Source organism: Neodiprion virginianus, chromosome 3 (assembly GCF_021901495.1).
Source record: "Neodiprion virginianus isolate iyNeoVirg1 chromosome 3, iyNeoVirg1.1, whole genome shotgun sequence".
NCBI lineage: Eukaryota > Metazoa > Arthropoda > Insecta > Hymenoptera > Diprionidae > Neodiprion > Neodiprion virginianus.
The window spans coordinates 41080740-41099735 of record NC_060879.1 but is presented as its reverse complement, the minus strand read 5'-3'; the positions used below and the strand labels follow the sequence as shown (position 1 = coordinate 41099735).

At 43.6% G+C, this 18996-nt stretch overlaps 1 protein-coding gene across 2 annotated transcripts in view; it reads left to right on the top strand.

The window, feature by feature from the left end:
* The first annotated feature begins 49 nt into the window (after positions 1-49).
* Positions 50-18996, top strand: part of LOC124301402 (focal adhesion kinase 1) — a 37708-nt gene continuing 18761 nt past the window's right edge. The window contains exon 1 of one of the 2 annotated variants that reach the window (XM_046756380.1): positions 50-357. The gene's annotated coding sequence lies outside the window, so the exon portion shown is untranslated. The remainder of the gene's footprint in view (positions 358-18996) is intronic. The other variant, XM_046756382.1, reaches the window with a different exon arrangement.

Below are 18996 nucleotides of genomic sequence, written 5' to 3'. Positions count from 1 at the left end.
AGTAACATGGCCAAGAGATGGCGCTGCCGGCACTTTATTGACAGACGGTGAAAAGTATGGCGGCAAGTGTTTACGACAACTGATCCAGTGTCGAAGTGCCGTTCTAAATCGCGTAGCACTCGAATCGCGTGGTGCGGATTTGGCATTCGTCCGTCGGATTCGACTCAACGAATCAATTCGCGAATACTTTGTGTTGAGTAAGTGATTATTGTTGCCGTCTGGCGGGTGACAGTGTTATGTAAAGTACGCGCGGTTATCGCCGCCCGCTAAACAATCTAATCAAATATCTGTGCACACCAAGGAGATTCAGAAACGTCCAGGTGACGTACCCTACTCTTCGCGCCCGCTGTTTTAACTGTGAGTAAAAAATCCGTATTCCATTGTTAACGGCCAAGCAAACAGGCCAGACTCGACTCTCTTTCGACCTTTGAATCGTCATTCGCAATTGGCCTACCTGCGAACGCTACTCAGAATACTGCCCTAATTTGACAGCTAAGAGAACTTGCCGACCACCATCTTTGATTCTTTCCCATTCATACCGCGAATTCCTCGGTCTCCCGGTTATGCCAATTCTATTACGTAATTCATCTTTCATGCCAACTGTCGTGGAGTTTGTTGGTCACCTCGACACGCGGTGATCGTCGATAGTACGAACGGTAAAATTCTTCTCCAGACTCCAGCCTCCACTCACCTCACTCCCTTTTCCAATATCTGCGCTGATGTGTTCCTGTCAATTCTGCTCGTTTATTATATTTCAGCTTACGTCTAGGTATAGATTAGAATTGTCAAGTAAAGGATAGATAGCCGATTTCTTTGACATTGTTTCGATACCGACTCTGCGACCGTCTCTCTTTCTCTCTCTCTCTCTCTGCTCTTATCGATCTTACCGAAAAGCACAATGTTCTATCATTGTGAAAAATTATCAAGGTAGTGAAGAACTTCGCATTCTTTCCCAAGCAACCAGCAACACACGAGGAATATGATGAATGATCCATTATCCGTAACCGATCCGCGATTGCGTATCGCTGGTTGTAATCCTACCCGGCAATTTCGAAGGAACGTACATACAACGAATACGATACAATAATGTTTGCTCTGTTGTATGTACGTATTACATACACAGTGTCATGATTTGATATCTCGGTAATTGAACACCTAAACAAGAAATCGCAGCGATCGCAAGAAAAAAAATACTCTGTCCGCGCAACACTACGGTCAACAATTGATCATTGCTTCTGTACAACTATGATGCACTACGTGCCAACCGTTGGTCGTCGTCCACATAATACATGAGTGGAGATAGCATTGAATCAGGCCAAAGTCTGCCCTTGTCACACGCTTTTGTTCTTGGCCTTATTGCCGAGCCGACACGGATCTAGCAGCAACCGAGTGTGGATGTTTTATACGAACCGGCAACATGTTGTTATCCACCCTCGTGCCATCCGCGTCTTTATATACAAAGTACCGGCAGCTGGGAGATATTAAAGCTTCCTTCAAATCCAGTGTCCTCATCTAACCGTGCCTTTGTAATATCCGAATGTAGAAAACGATAAAAGATCTCTTTATTTGCGGATTAACTTCTATTCTCTGTAATTCTCACCCCTCTCCATTATACCGTCTCATGCTCCAACTATGAACAATGAGTCAAAAGAAGGCACAGGTTACACCGCCTATGACTGTAAGGTAGGTGTAGGTATGCGTACAGCCATTTAAAGGAAGAATAAATGGAAGAAATGGATGTATTGTTTGTGGTTTGACGATGGGTTAAACGAAGGGAACTTGGACCCCTTGACCAATCGAAGAGGCATCGAAGCCTGGGATCGGCGATCGCTCGAGGTATGCATAAACCAGGCATGCGCGCGTAGGTTTGTTTCATTCAATATATTCATCGGCCGTGTCGATATTCCGCCACGGCAGCTATAATAGCCGATGGTGGTATTGTTTACGATTTCCGATCACGTACGCATTTGAGGCGAGAGGCCGTGGTTGGCGTTAAAAATGAGTGCAGGAGAGCTGGACACAAGGAGGACCGTCTCGGCAAGTGAAGGAACGGACTGGACTGGCAATCTAGCACCACTCTCCGATTGTCAGCTAGCCCGGCTCTCTTGAGTCACTTAAGAGCTGAGCTGACTCCACATCGTCGTCGCGCGACGTGGACAACTCGAATTACTCGATCGCACAAGTATCTCCAATAAAATAAATTTCCCCGTAAATTGACCCCACGGATTGGGGCATCGAGCCAACGACGCGCCGTCGTCGCCTACGATCGTGCCGCTGACCAACCACATACGCACAGACACATTCCTTACACGCGTCATAAATTTATACTGACGCATAAGTTCAGCAGTCGTTCTTACTTTACAACAGCACGAAGAAAGGGCGAAGGGCCTCCGGGTTGCTGAAGAGTGCATGACGGACAAAGGTGATCACGTTCAAGTTCGCATAACGTCATTAACTGTAAACGATACGTGTTGAGGAAAACCGTTGGTTCGCAAATTTTTAAGCGTCTGAAATTCAGTAAACCGTATAATAAAGCAAAACACGCTCGTGTTTAAAAAATTTAGGAAAACTGGTTTTTTTTTCGTTACGATAACGTTACTAACTTCAACCTGATCCAAAGTGACTGGTGCACGGACGAGCAACCGTCCCAGGATCACTTTATATTGTGACACCAGTTCGAACATCGATACGATGTACTGTCGAAATTTTGACCAATCAACTGTACTGTAGGTAGGTACTTGACCGACGGAATTAACAAGAGTCAGCTCTCGTAGCTGTGCGCAATTCATTGTCACTCACGAGACAGTCGGAGGTCTGCAGACTGCTTGCTAACCGCTTGTCACGTATCGACTTCATCAACGGTCACTTTTTCTACCAGAGTATGAAGTTCGCGGTGACAACTGAGAATGAGTTGAGCAACTTGCAGAAATAAATTCCTTCTGTAAGAACACGTTGAAGTTAGTAACGTCACTGTAGACTGTAATGATTCATCTTCAGGGAAGAACCGTTATTTCGCGACTTTAGAATTGCTAGAAATTCAGCAAATCGTAATAGAACAAAACACACTTATATTTTGAAATCCATTTTAAGCTTCTTCAAAGGCATTAAAAATTTGAGAATTTCTTTCCAATGTTTTATTACGATAACCTTACCAATTTCAACCTCGTTCTCTGAGACGAACGAAACGTTGACTCGATTTTACCATGTGAAATCACCTATTTTATAAACGTGGAACAGTAACTGACCAGCAACGTAGGTTTTCTTGTTAATATATATAAGTATTTCCATTCCGCGCGTTGTATGACACAAAAGTGCCAGCAACGATCACAATTCTGAAGAATTTCATTCGTAACCACAACGCGTGCAGCGCGTCCTGCGAATAATTTCTCAAACCGACTTACACCGTGGCGCATCAAGATGACACATAATCCTTCGATGGCGTCATCGCGATGGAAATCCTTATCGAACGTACGAACTACTGTGTAACCTCTAATACAATCTTATTGACCGATGTAGAACACATGAGACGGAGTCAGTGGATTTTTCATTATTTTTTCGCGAAGCTTTCGGAAAAGATACGGCGTCCTCGGTATAATAAATTATTCAAGCATATTATACAAGTTGGGCCGAGCCTCTGTTGCGTGATTTTTATTCTCATTTGAATCCAACGTTAAATGATTTGAAACCGGTTGGTTACGCGTTCACGTCTTGAATAAACGATGATAATAATAAAAGAAAAATTCTCGTGTCTTCGGACGCCTGCGAAACAGAAAATTTATTCGGAAAGCTGCCTTCTTTGGATCGTCAGAGGGGGCAATTAGCATTTTTGGCGACTCCGATCACCGTCCAAGAGCGTTGCAGCGCCAAGAACCGATGCGTGGGTATACTATGCACGATGAGACAACCACCGATGACACGATTAACTGCGCATGTGGGAAGTATGTACCGTAAAACGGAGAGCTGCTTTAGCTGCTTTTTAGAGCAATTTAACTTCATTCAATTCTCTTTTGTTACACTTCTCGGTGGGCAAGGAATCGCGGTTGCATGTGCGTTACACGTTTGTGGAAACCCCCTCATGCGGAACCAATAACAAATACAATATTCTTTCGTATTCCACTCCGAAAAAACATCCACGTTCGTTAATTATTATACGGCACGTGAACGGAATCCAAAATCCAGACTTTGGGAAACAAACACCACTGTTGTTTTTGAAAGATGTTTTGGCGCGGTCAGACGTGTGTAATGTTGTGCATCTGTAGCGGAACACGACCATCATGCATTGGTTTTAATTTTCGTCGATTGAATCTCTTTGTACCTAAGAGGTACTGGTATATACGCAGTCAAGACTCTAAGATAACCCAAGCATTAGTCTACATTGCACCCTCTGGTGTAGTGAAAGTGGTACGGATTAAAAGGGGGTACAGCTTGAACGGTCTAAAATTATACCTATTTTTAGGTTGTTTTTTTTTTTCTAACGAAAATGAAAACGCTTAGAGCAATTTGAGTTTGAGAGCTTTATTATTTATAGTTTCAAGAACATTTTAGAATTTTTTCATTAAAATTAATAACAAAATGGCGGCATGGCGGGCATAAGTAGCGAAAAAAAAAACTCAAAATGGGGATGACTTCAGACAGTCCAAGCTGTAAACCCCTTATTGCACTACGATTAACGAGTCCGGGACATTGATTTTAGCTCGAAACGAAGGTTGTCACAGCCTGCTCCACACTGCAAGTAGATTTCCGTCCTGTTATATGGGCACCGATAAGCCGCAGCCGCTCATCTCGCGAAGCTGTTCAAGCAGACAGGCCTTCGCTCCACGTACCTTCATTCACACGCGAACCAACCGGGGGAAGTTCAAGTTAAAACTTGTTTGTTTGGTAGTCTTGTTGTATTATTATATAGTGTTTGTCTTTTCAGATAGTTCCGTGTTTATCTTATCCCTGCTTACATGCCAACTTTACTTGCGTGGGCTTCTTGTCCCTTGGTTGCTGCTGGCCTGTATTATACTGCCGGTACATAAGGTCAGAGCATTCGTTTTAAATGCTGATTACGGTTGTGCACCACATAAAACACACATTCCCAGCCCTTGTACTCCCGGATCACCCGTATGTGGATCCAAAGCGAACATATATTTAGAGAAAAGAATCAGCCGTTAGGCATTTGATGCGTTCATACAACGATTCCTAAAATAAAAATCGGTAATCTCGCGGACACTTATCGCCCACTTTTCTCGTCGCATCTCATTGTCGACGACCCTTTTCAGGCTCGGAACTGTTTTCAGTGATTTCTCTTGGATTCTTTACCAATAAGGTGATTCAACATCTGCGTATAATAATATCCAGTCGGAAGATATAAAATCAGTATTCCAATAACAACGATGAACGCGATTTATTCGTTGATTTTTTTGTGCTCCCCGTAAACATGTCATTTCAATTCTTCGCAGTGACTTTTATTCTTGCATATGTTTTTGTGGCTTACAAAGTTGAATACTGTGCATGTGTATAACAATATAACTAATTGTAAATTATATCATTCATGTCGCGCAATCTAATCTTATACGTAAACTATTTTTATAATACAACCTTCGTCATTTTTAATCAATCGGCTGAAAATTGCACTCACATAACACCGCAAGTCGATCCAAGATTCATTTTCGTTGGTGTTAATCTTCGCGTTGGCGAGTGGATACGGAAATGCCGTTTAAAAGAGAGATTGGAACGCATGGGGCACCTTATGGGTGAATTCGATTTACGTAAGAAGACGTCTGGATCGGAGAAAGAAAACGGTTCGCTCCTCGACACTGGTACTTTGAAAACAAATTCAGCCGTCACCGCCCACGTCATCTGCCCTCGTGCCATCCTAACCGAATCTGTAATCGAGCCGAAATGCATCTGAAAGAACAAATAAAAACCCCGGAACCGTCTAAAAATGTGTTTCCTTTTATATTACAGTCACTGACTGACAGTGAATTACATAACACCAACAGATTTTTTAACCCACCGCAAAACAGGAAGAACTCGAACAAACTTAAATTCATACCGAGTACTTGCGACGTGTGAACGAACAACATGTTCGAGGTATATCCTCAAGTCACATGATCTTGATGACACGTGTCGTTCCGACCTTACCGATGAACCCTTTTAATGAGGTCCAGGATCACGTGTTGTATCCATGAACGGGGACTTTGGTCCGTTGCGAGGATCTGATGAATACAAGCGCGTAAGCGTTTGTTCACAAATTTCAACATGATTCAATGGGACAGACTTATTACGACGGAACGGTTGGCTGCGCTCCAATCGACGTGACGATCGTATTCGCAAGGATGGACTAAAGAAAATCCCTCAATTCTCTGGGCACGCGGGACGAATGCATCGCAACGCCTTCTTGTTCGTCGTTGCGTCGCGTGTCACGCGTGTCCTCCGCGTCCCTTTCTCAGGCCACGATTTAGCCTTTTCACACAGTTGTCCATCCGTCCCCATCCGTCTGTCCATCCACTTTGTCCACAACGTCCCGGAAGCAGAAACTCGCGACGCAGGGCCGCAGAGCACCGATCCTTTTATTGCACCGTTGCATACGAGGCGTTGTTGGCACATGATCGGACTTTTTACCATCTTGTCATCGTCGACTCGACCGAACCAAAAGGAAAATTATTGAAATGTGAATATGAACCGATATCGGCCTCTGAGTTGAAAATTTTTGCCCTGCGGTAGACCTGCAGATACCCAGTAAAGCTTTATTCAATCATTTTTAGCCTTTAGTCATATTTAGAAACTTTACAGACCTATTTGTATCTCTGGGCACCCTACTATAACCTATTTTGGCAGTATACGCGTACCAATCCTTCGACGTGAAAGTCTGTTTACGGCCTTGAGATCTCGGCGTATTGCAGTGTTTAATCAATAAGTTTTATTTCAGAATTCTGACTTACTACTGAGTAACTTGTGCGTCTGCCGCTAGGGACGCCGAGGCGCATTTTGTTCGCGTGTTTGAAAGTGGGCAGCGGATTAGTGTAAGGTGAGTGTGAGAACTGACTACAAGCATCCCTGGTTGGACTGTCACTTACAATTATCTCGGTTTTCATACGGCGAGATGTTAATCGTTAGAGATTCGGTTTTAGCTAAAAGTGAAATTAATAGATCAGAACAAAAATTTCAAACTATAGGAGTATGAATTTTACTAAAATCGAAGCAACGGTCACGTGATAAGGGAAAAAAGATAGGCATTGCCAATAAATAATACTTCGTATCTTGCCGTCTAGTTTCAAGGTTATTCAGTATCATGCTGAGGTCCAAATTATTGTAGGTACTGTCCTCGGATAATTCACATTAGGGCCGAAATTTCGATTCGGTGGTCCTTTCAAGATTCATGAAATATTTCGCAGATTCTTAGTTGAACAGACGTGCAAATGACCAGTCAAACGTATCAAAATCTGTGTAATACTCTTCAATCCTGCGAAGCATGAAAAATTTATAAGTGAGATTGCAAAAATAGTGATACTCGTGAGCGTAAAAAATCTGCAGCTAAGTTGTGAACGGAACATTTAAGGATCCTGATAGTATATGTATAAACAATTAGGCTAAAAGAAATAGCTATCAGCGCTGTTCCAGATCTCAAGTTACGTCCAACTCACGAGGGCTTCGCGAGAAATTCAATTGTAAGACAATTTCCCGTCGTCGTCATCGTCGCAACTTTGGATATAACATAGAGCTCAAGGCTCGGAGTCACGTTCTTGCCGGTATCTCAACAGACAGATCGATATTCAGCCGACGCACTCCTGGTAAAGAATTTCAAACAATTGACGCCCCTCCCCGATAGAGCTGAAAATTTGGAGGACTAAAGGACGCGTCTGCGGGCAACAATTAAACCCTTGCCCGCAGTCTGCTTCCCTCGTAAGCTGGTTACACGAATGTAACGTGCGCTTCATTTTTACCCCTTTTTTTGTTCTTCTTCTTTGTTTAAGGTACCAATCGAAAAATTTGTGACAACTACTGAAAAAAAATTGTCGTACAACCTGAAGGAGAGAGGCAAATATCACGATACAAAAAAAAATAAACTAATACATATAATAAGTCCGTAAGGTGTACGCATAAAAATAAATAAAAATATTACAATAATCGTTAGTGACCTCTAAATATTTTCCTACCTCCTCCAGGTTTTACGACAGTTTTTCTTTCAGTGTTAGTCACAAATTTTTCGAATGGCACCTTGAAAAAAAAGGAGCTAAAAAACGAACCACCCTAGCGCCCACCTATATTACATTATAGCCCACTCTTCCAGGGTTTGCGATAGGGCGTATAATGCCCACACCTCAAGGTACGTACGTACCTGGAGTTGGGCCTTACGTGTCATTACCCACCGCACCCCTTTAGGCTCCCTTGGAGTTTGCCTGCCCCCCATCCCATAGAACAGGGGGAGTCGAAGGCCCTCGGGGACAGGGCTCACCATTAATTCTAAGGTCACCCGGGGTTACGGAGGCTTGGAACTGGAAACTCGACTTATAGTCGACGGTTGAAATATTGTAATTTCACCGCCCGGTGTTATAACGAGTTTGGGGTTGGTGTTGAGGGGGAGGGGGGGGCTACATTACTCCTTTCAACGTAATTAGCCTCGATTTCGACGCACACGTGCACAAGCCTTAGCAATGAGTAGCAGGCGGATTTCTTATCCTCCTCGGGCACTGGCTAATGATAGAACCGAGCCTGATAACGATCAAATCACGTTGTGGTGGGTATCCGAGTGCGCAGAAGCATTCGCAGCGTATAAGCTCACGATCGGCCGTGCAACTGTTGATTAACGAGGACTGAAGCGCAGTCATATGCTAGTAAGAAATCCGTCGAAAACTTCAGTCATAAACGAGAAATGTAATTTCTGGTTGCGCATATTCCTTGATTATTTACACACAGGTACGGAATGAAAATAACTTTTATTCACAATCAGATTCATCAGCAAGAAATCTGTAAGCATCTGCGTTGGATAATATCTTTTTGATTTAGTCACATTTTGTTTCTCACAACTGTTGTGATAAAAGTAAATAATTTGAGTCTTGATTTAACCGAGGAAATGCAGTCAACTAAACAACTGGATTAAGATTGTAATAACCAGAAACTTTGGTAAATTGACAAATGTTTTAACGTTATTGTAACTATGAAATGATAAGATCTCCCTTCGGTGCATGCGAAACTAACTAAAAAGAAAAATAATTCAATTGCGACACGACACGCATACCTTGTACCAAAATGACTTTTCTTCAAACCGATTGTCAGAGCCGCACCGTCAAAACTATTCGATAAAAAATTGATTGAATACTTGTTCAAGTTCAGTTACCGTACGAATGACTCGATGAAAATAATCGTCATCATCCCAGTTTCCGGCGAATGACGCGCAGAGCTCCAAAGTCAAAATGACGCAGACTTGATAAAAATGCGAAATGATGAAAAACTGCATCTCGTGCAGATAAGACAGCCCCAAAACGCCTGCAGATCGGGTAGCGTTCGACGGTCCCTTGAACTACGGTACATACATAATTATTATAATTACTATATATAAAACATTATTACATACGTCCATACGTATATTACAACAGTCGGGTTGTTGAAAGGGTGGGGCGCTCGCACTCCGCGTGCGGGGGATGCCGATGTCGTCGCTATCGTCGTCGTCGTCGTCGTCGTCACGTCCGACAGTCGTCAGTTGTTCGTCTGCCGTACTCGCGTTCGCTTCGCTGAATCGACGGAGAGACGAAACCGGCGTTAAACCCCCGACTAGCCTTCACGGAGTGAGCTTTGTATCTACCAAAGTTTACGTACAACGTATGTACGTGCACACATAGATGCGTAAATATTACAGTATACGTATAGTACGTGTAACACATTCACGCTCTCGCGTTAATCTACCCATTATCCGTGTTTAAATGTCGCGACGTCGTCGACTCTGCCACCGGATGACAGATAATTAAATATAATTTCAAAATTTCAAGTGTGATTAAGACGACTCGAGGCTTCGCTGCAGTTCGCCCGGCTCTGTGCGGACTTAAACGTTATTACATTAATATTCGTTTATATACAGAGGCGCTAGCAGTCTTTGTTATAATTTCGATCATCTCCCGTATTATTATTTTTTTCCGATGCTGTGAGAGTTTTTTTCATTCTTATTTTTTCAATTATTCTAATTACAGAGACCAATCATCCCTGCGCTCCGTACATTTCGCGCTAAATCTTAATCTAATTGTAAATCTATTTCGTCAACGTTTTGCGGTGTGTCACACGACTCGTACACGCACGCTTACGCAATTAATTATACCCATACCCAATGTCCGCGGTGTAACACGTATGCGTTTGTACGTACTGTATAATACATCGCATCAGCGACGAGTCGCGTATTTCGTTCGAGTAACATCTATAGCCCCATCGCTTACCTATACACGTTATAATTTCGTGTAGTGGCGTTTATGATGATAATATGATGGCGTTTTGTTCGTCCGCATACTGCATCTACGTACATGAGTATGCTGACCCAATGATTGTGTGTGAATCTACAGTGCATACATTTGTATCCAAGTACAGTATCACATCGGATTCTGTATAATTGTTGTGGGAAACGGTGCTGCTACTGTTCGGCTATGCCGCGAGATCTCGACCTTCACAATTCAACCATCACCTTTTTTTTACTTATCTATTATACGGTTACTGCATCGACACATCGCGATAACTAGGTTGCGCGGCTTATGTGTATGTATATAGGAATCGGCTATTCACTCGCGTTGCTCTTGTCCAGGCAGAATGGCGATTGTAACATTATCGCGATTCGACGATCGTCGAGATGTTCGGAGGCTCGAAGTTGTCGGGAATATCAAATGATTCGGAATATATTATAACCGCGAAATAACATTGTTGCTTATCCAACGCTCCGAGAGAGTCTGAAAAACAAGAGATCGAACATTTATCCAAGCACTGAGACCGCAACTTGATGCTTGATGGTATAGAATAGCCAACAAGTAGCGATTTTCAAGGCTGTAAGGTGTATGAAACTATATATTGATCTGGCGAAATCAAGATTCCAGGTTGATCTGATCTGATATCGTTAAAAACATGACCGATACGATCGTTTCACTGAGACTGACAACGTGCAATCAGTTCCTCGAATAAGTTCCAAGTTATGACAAAACCCTGTTAACAAACAGAAGTGACGATAAGTAGCCAACGCACAGAAACAACCGGAGCGGAAGAAGTCCTGAGTCATGTGTTACACGCATGCCGAGATAAATAGCGAGTATTAATGTTGCGTACAGTTTTCACAGACCCAACGAGATATCGCGAAGTGCAAGTCCAGAGTTTCATGTGGAACTACACCACTGCACTCCTGTACCTGTTATATTCGTACCGTGTAATCTCTCTCTCTCTTCCTCTTTCCATTAAACACTTGCATCTGTCGAAATGCAACTAAACGCAGTAAGGACACGACAACGCCGCGACAAACACCCGGTACTACTGTGACTGTCACGCTGACTGCGCAGAGTTTGCGCTGCACACCTACGTGTGTAATAAATAATGAACGCTGGAGTCATGCAACAGCATATTGAACACAAGACTCTCGAACCTTCCCTTGGTAAAGAAAACCGGAAGACCGAAGAGTCCTCGGGGCGGGGTTGAAATTTCAAATTTTTAAAAATTCCGGAAAGCGCCGAGTTTCCAATTTTTTGGTGACGAGACTTTAAGTAAAGAAGTCAAACTTTTGGTGAAACATCAAAGGTTGGAATAGGCCGAAACTTGACACGCTCAGAGTTCTGAAAGTGCAAATTTTCGAAAGGGTGTAACTCCGACAAGTCAAAGTTCCAAAAGTACGAAAATAAGAAGATTTAAGAATCTGAAACATCGAAATTCCGAGTGATCGAAGAATTTCCGAATTGATGAAATATCGCCACTTTCATCTATCTTTGTTTTGGATTATCGATATTTTCAAGTTCGGAATCCTGGTCATTCTGATTTTCGGTTTTTCTAATTTTTCACACCCAGTCGTCGAGTAAACTACGCTGTGCGAGTATATTTTAACTTTCGGAATTTTGCTCTATCGTAACTGAAATTTTCGGAACCTTGAGCCATCGGATTTACGACCATTCGAAGCTTCGTTGTTCCTCCAAAGTTTGATTTCTTTACTTAAAGTTTCGCCACCAAATAATTCGTAACCAAGCAAACTTCAACCCCGCCCCGAGTCCTCGCCTCGGGACGGCCAACGATCCGCCGATAAATTGGCGCTTCGCGCAGGTGAATGGGAACGGGAAGGTGGTCGTCCATCCTCGTCGTCGTCTTCCTCGTCGGTCCCCGTCTCGTCGCCTCCTCGCCGAGTGCTCGACGCTCCGCCGCACAAATCGAACCGGGGGTCCACAGCTTTGCTCAGCTCTGTACAACGACCCTGCGTCTAGCTATTTATAAACCAACACGACTACTAGCCGTCCACACGACGATCCACGCGTGGCTCCAACACACGCGGTCTGTTCCTCAGCTCGTTCTTGATTCCTGAATTTGGAAAAACGCGGGAAAATTATTGTGCTTTGCATTTTCCGAGTACTTTCCAGAACAAATTAGAAAATTACCTGCATTCCACCTTTCGGGGGAGAAAGGTCGGGTAAACCTTGGGTAAGGTTTTGTAACGGAAAAAGGGATAGGGAGGAACGGTACCTGATGCGATCGCTTTATAATTTCTTGGTAGAACTTGCGTGTGAAAAATGAATTGTAAGGCCGTTGATGGATTATTCGGTAGGATGGACATGCACTGTTTATGGTCAGTGTACCAATCGTGGAAATCTTTTCTCTTAATTTGACTGTCAATATCTTTAACTATGCAACGTTCGTCACCGAAGGTGCATTTCTAATTTTGAGCTACGTTTAGACGTGAGTTTCAACCCTTTGCACACTGTATTACTCACCAATGAGTGTAACCGTGGATGAAAATACACGATTTAACGCATATGGCGTCGATTACTGGTTCATCCACCTTGTCAGAATCGAGAATAGAGGGTGTCTATACTTGATTGCAAAAATTGCTTACGTGTAATAAATTTGCGGACGAGTACTTTTCCCGAAAGGATAACGAACGAATTTCGGCCCTGAATTTCACCCCCAAAACTCATTCGCGAGCTTGACCTTTCGGTCATTTCGTACGGGGTGAGTTAATTTCGTTCCAATGGACAATTTCACGGTTTTATAAAGTTTCGGTATGAAACTGTGGCGCCGTTTGCCCGGCGGGCGTGTAAAGCACCCGACGTTTCTCCGCTCGTCGGATTGTCTAAATCGGTACCGAAACAACCCCTGACTGAGGAGGATGCCGCAACGATGTGCGTGAAGCACGCGTAAGTCGTCTACGCTTTCCTCGGGTTCGACCCAACTTTGAATTTTTATAGCCGGTCGCAGCCGGCTGAACTTGGCCCGCTTAACTCGAGCGACAATAGATCCCGTTGGAATTTTTCAAGTCAAATAAACACGTCGTCGTCCCGTTTTCCACTCTCCGTTTTCCACCGCTACGGTCTTATTAGCCAGACCGAACGGTACACAAATACCGTGGAAATGGTCAAGGTTGACCTGACGAAAAAATTTCCACCTTGTTTTTCCGTGAAAAATCTGGCGTTGTAGACGTTATGGTTTTCTTATCGAGATTTACCCGGTCTGCCCGGCGCCCCGATGCTACTACCTTGCACACCTTCTTGTGGGTTACACCGTGTATACTTGCGGCGGTCCGCCAACCAACCCCGTGTCCGTGAACGAGAGAAAAAGACCGACGGGGCAAAAAGAAACCGAGGAAGTTATTATACCCTGGCATTATGCATAAGCGCTCATATGTGTATGTATTATACCATAGTCGTAAGATAACGACGCTAATGATATTTATCATTAGTGGTATGTAATACATGTGATATGCAGGAGAGGAGCCTTGTAACGACGATCAGCTCTCTGCCGACTTTATATATATAGTTGAACGTGTCTGCACGCATGCACCGCATTTGCGTTCCTTTGGTGTTGTCGACGTGTTGTACCGTATGTACATAAGGCGTCATTTACATATTCATACGTCGCATGCGCGCACAGATACGAGTCACATAATGCATCGCGTATACGCGTATTACACGTACGCATTGCGGTGAGATTCGCATTGGCGAATCGTACAAGTCGGTGTTGCGTCGTTGACCAACGACGCAGCCTCGCTCGGATCATTATTTTTACCCCTTATATGTTATAATTGTAGTTGAGGATACTCGGAATACAGTTGCGCCTGGATTATCAGGCAAGTCGCATCACGTGCAAATACATAATATCAGGTGTATTATGTACGTCACGTTGCGGAGTTTTCGAACTAATGAACGGGGGCGGGGTTGAAATTACGAATTTGAAATGTTCCGAAAGCGCCGAATTCTGAATTTATTGGTAGCGAAACTAGGAGTGAGGAAATCAAACTTTGACGAAACATCAAAGGTTCGAATCGTCCGAAACCCCACGCTCAAAGTTCCAAAAGTGCGAAAATGAGAAAATTTAAATATCCGAAGCACCGAAATTTCGAATGATCAAAGATTTTCAGATCCGTGAATTTCTGGCTAGGTAAAATTTCACCACTTTGATCTTTCATTGTTTTGGATTTTCGATAATTTACGTTCGAAATTCTCACCAACCTCCCTAAACTATTCAAAAAAATAGATCGTAAGACAAACCCTCTCTACGTTTTTCGGCACATGACAGACCTCGCAAAAACTCACTGTAAATTCTTTTCGCAGGGTAGAGTCAAAGGCTCGACACACGCCTCGAGTAGTTCCGCCGCCACCATATCCGGACACTTTTTCCCCGGTACCGGCGTTCATGCTTACCGCATAATTATCAGGCTGCAGGTGTCTGCCGTCACGTAGACCCTACCCGTCCGTTTATAAGGCGCTCCGCGGTCACGGGTCGGTTCCTTAAATTGCGTTGATCGCGAAATCTTCCGGTTCCGTCGACGTACGACTTTGCGTCTATACCACAATATAACCGTGCGACGCATCTTCGACGTACTTCTGCAACGCTTCATAAACGGGATCAGGACGAGACGTGGTAGAGTAGATGTACCGGTTTCGGTCACATTGGTACCGGTTAACTGGCCATATTCGTTCCTGTCATGCAAAAGTGGTACAGGGGTGCAATGACGTAACGCACGAAGGTGAAAACTAATTTTTAAACAACAAAGTATCGAAACTTCGATCTGGAATTTGCTTAACGTCGCACTTTGGCAGGGTGGCGACAGACCGGGAAAACCGAAAATTTCGTCTATCGGGAAAACTCAGGGGATTATGGTAGACGATAGGGAAAAACGTAGTTTTTTTTTTTTTTTATAAATCCTTTTCAAGCTTCAGCTATGCTTCGTAAATTCAGCCAAGCTAACTTTCGGAAATGGTATATTTTTCAATTTCTAACTATTGTATGTGTGAATCGCAGCAATACTATGCGTTTTTTATATCCTGATTTATATATTCAAGGTGCACAACTTCTGGAGATTTTGCTCATAAAAGCTGCCCAACGTAATCTAGATTTTGTGAGAAAATGTCAAGGAATTCTGAATTTTTTATTTCACCAAAATTGTCGAAGATATTAAAAGTGAATTTAGGAAATGCAGAATTTTGCAAAGGTGGTCAAAATGCACAAACGGTGCCTGCAGTTACCACAATTGAACGGTGCATCTAACCTATCCGCCGCATTCCAAACTAATTCAACGACGCAATTGTCTCTCTTACACCTCAGGGACAATAACAATTTACAAACAAATTGGCGTAGCCAGCCATGCAGTGTGGGTGGCGGCGTCGCGACGCGTCGCGTCGAGTCGAGGAGGTCAGTTGGGGTCAGTCGCGAGCAGACGGTAGACTCCGTATAATTCTGGTGCAGCGTCGCATCGATTTTCCACCAGGTCGTCCAGACGAATCGCTGGAAATAGATTCCCCCTCCCTCCCACATTTACGGGTAGTTTACATAACCACGGGACGTCCTCGTGTACTCTCATCCTCCTCTTTCCACGTGGATCAGGTGCAGTTACCGTCTCTGTTCGTCGTATACCTATTGCGATGCGGTACTTCTCCTTGCCGCGTCATCAAGTACCACACCAATTACCGCGACTTGGAAGTTACAGAGCTAATCGGCCCATGGCAACAACTCCGCAGCGGACTGTCGTAGATATTTATCGTAGCATCGGTACCAAGATTTCTAAACATAGACACTTTGCAAAAATGTATCCGTGAAACACTTTATTCCCAGGTATTGAAAATGGACTATACGTTAAATCGTCGTAACGATACATCTTTATGTAACGCGAGAATGTTTTACGCGTTTTTCCATGCGTAAAGTATTCGTTTCTATGACGGTCGAGTGAGTCTGCGAATGCGCATGCGCGAAGTACTGAAAAGACAACTTTTATGTCCTAGGTGTTTATGCGCACGCGCTGTCGCTAATAAATCTGGCGTTACGCGACCCTAACCTCAAAGTCGTCTTTTCGCCTCGCGTATTTGCAATATATCTTCGATTCACCTGTGACTCATATATTGAAAACTTACGTTCGGTTCGAAAAGCCTGAATTTGCCTCCTTGTCATCTCTTCTCTCGAATGAATCAGTATCGTCAGATTATTCACAATCTCGCGGTATTATTCTCCACATGACGATCGGTAATTTCCCGCATCACTCTGCGCAATGTCAGAATTTATAATAATTATTGTTATTATCGTCAGGCGCGCAAACGGCAACGCAAGTTACGATAAAACACGAATCTTAACGTTATCTAAAAATACGCACTCTGCGGCTTTTTCACCGCGAGTAAAGCATGGAGAGGCAATAGAGTGCAGGCGGTCAGATGGCTGCTGTTCATCACCGCGTGGTTCGGAGACCGGAGCCGGCTGCTTGATGCCACAGGCGGCAAAGAGTCGAAGGGAGTCTCAGAGTCGGTCGTGCACATGCATCGGTTCCTTATATTACGCAAGGCGGCCTCCACCGCAACGGCCACGCTGTCTGGCCCGACCTTCTCCGCACGCTCTCACGTTCCACCGTCTGATCCATTGATCAAATAACTCGGAATTAGAAACCACCTGTTAAGCTTCGAACCGCAACTGCGCTGCACCGTCATTTTCTTATTGATTAAACTTCTTGCACCCACAATCAGGAGATTATTAACTCGCGGGATGAATTTTATTTAAAAATAAAAATGATATCTTCTTTTTTGGTCACCGAACATTACGGGATCGTTAATCGTTCTGTATTTTCTCTCGCAGCGTGAGGCTGAAGCTTCGCAGCCGAACGTTCTAATCTTCATTCGAATAAAGCAGTGTAAAGACCGAGAATCAAAATTATCTAAAATACCTTACTTTTATAGAATTATGAAGATAAAATTGAACGGCATTTTTTTGTTTTCAAGAAATTGATCACCATTAGCTTCTAACTCTGGCTGCTAGCTTCAGCTCCATTTCTGCAGCTGCTAGCATCGAACCGTTTTCTCATTTCGATACGTACGTGATGCGTTACGTCAGTACTTGAAAAACATCCCCTTCGTCGAGGTGTAGTCACCGTGTCAAGAGGGCACTCGACCCTTCCTACCCTGATACACGCACACACATATCTACTCTGTGCATATGTGGATTAGCGTATGCATGCGCTCCCACAGTTTGCCCTCGACATCGGGTGCGATGCGATGCTCGAGCTGTAAGGACGAGTAAACTAGCAAAGATGAAATGATCTTCGTAATCGGTATAAATGGCAGCGGGAGGGTAAAAGCGGAGCGCTTTTTCCACTCGACCAAAGTATTATAATAACCCCTGTATGTGCATTATCATTATCTCAGTACAGCACTGTGGCGGTTAAATTTATTCATTCAAAGATGTGGGGGGAGGGGGGGGATTTACTACATATACTACATAGAATACAACGAATGTACGAGCAGTGTAGGGATAACCCATATAACAAACGATATACTGTAGAATATTATTTTTACTGCACGCGAATGGTTCGTTAAAATGTACGATACCGTCAATATCGATATTAACGTAGCAGAAAACGGATCTAAATCAGCTTCGGTAATGCGACGAATCTAAACTTGTACAAAATATGTTACACGTTTACACCTATTGTGTAAAGTTGTTGTGTTTAACGGTTTGGTGGAGGGGGGGGGGGGGGGGGGTGAAAATTAGTCGTGTTCCTAAACGGTGGTGGAGGAATTTTGCGACGGAAGCGGATACGAAGATGTGTTTGTGGAATAAAAGTTGCGTCGTCGGCGTCGCCTCGCAACTTATTATCCACCTCGGGGGTGGCTAACGCCGGGCGGTTGGGGGGAAGGGAGGAAGGGTGGAAGGGAGGAAGCTACGCCGGGCGTCGCGGCGCAGACTGCCGCACCCAGCACGGCGCTTGCCCCGCACGCGCGACGTTCTTCTCTCCTCACATCCTCTGTGTATTCGAGCCCTGTTCTTCGGCACGCTGTTGCTAGGTGGTTGTATCCCAATCCTTTTTTCCGCGACCGTTATTTCCACAAACGATAAGTATCAAGAGGTTTCGCGTTATTCCGCTTCACCGACGGTCTTGGTTGCAGTTAAAGTTAATCGCGTGGTGAGCTAAACTCGGCGACGTTATAAGTAATTTCTGCGTAGTATTATATGGTATACCAGAATGCGGTGGTAAATGCAAATGCAATCCGACAATTCACCGATTGTGTCGCGGATATAGTTTTGAACAATTAACGACTATCGTTGGGAAATAAAGAACTTTTTTTTTTTCTAGTGGAATTATTCAGACAACGCGATCAGTCTTTTTCAATAATAACAATAAACACATACTTCATTTCATGTAATTCCGATCCAATCTGTTTTTTATTTTTCTTTTTTTAATATTATTATTCATTTATTTGTTTTTTTGCTTATTCTATGTGGTACCGGTTTTAAAGTTTTTCAAACGTAGTTTCTTTTTCTTTTTTTTTTTTTTTTTTTACTGTGATTGAAGAATATATCTAGGTCTTCGGA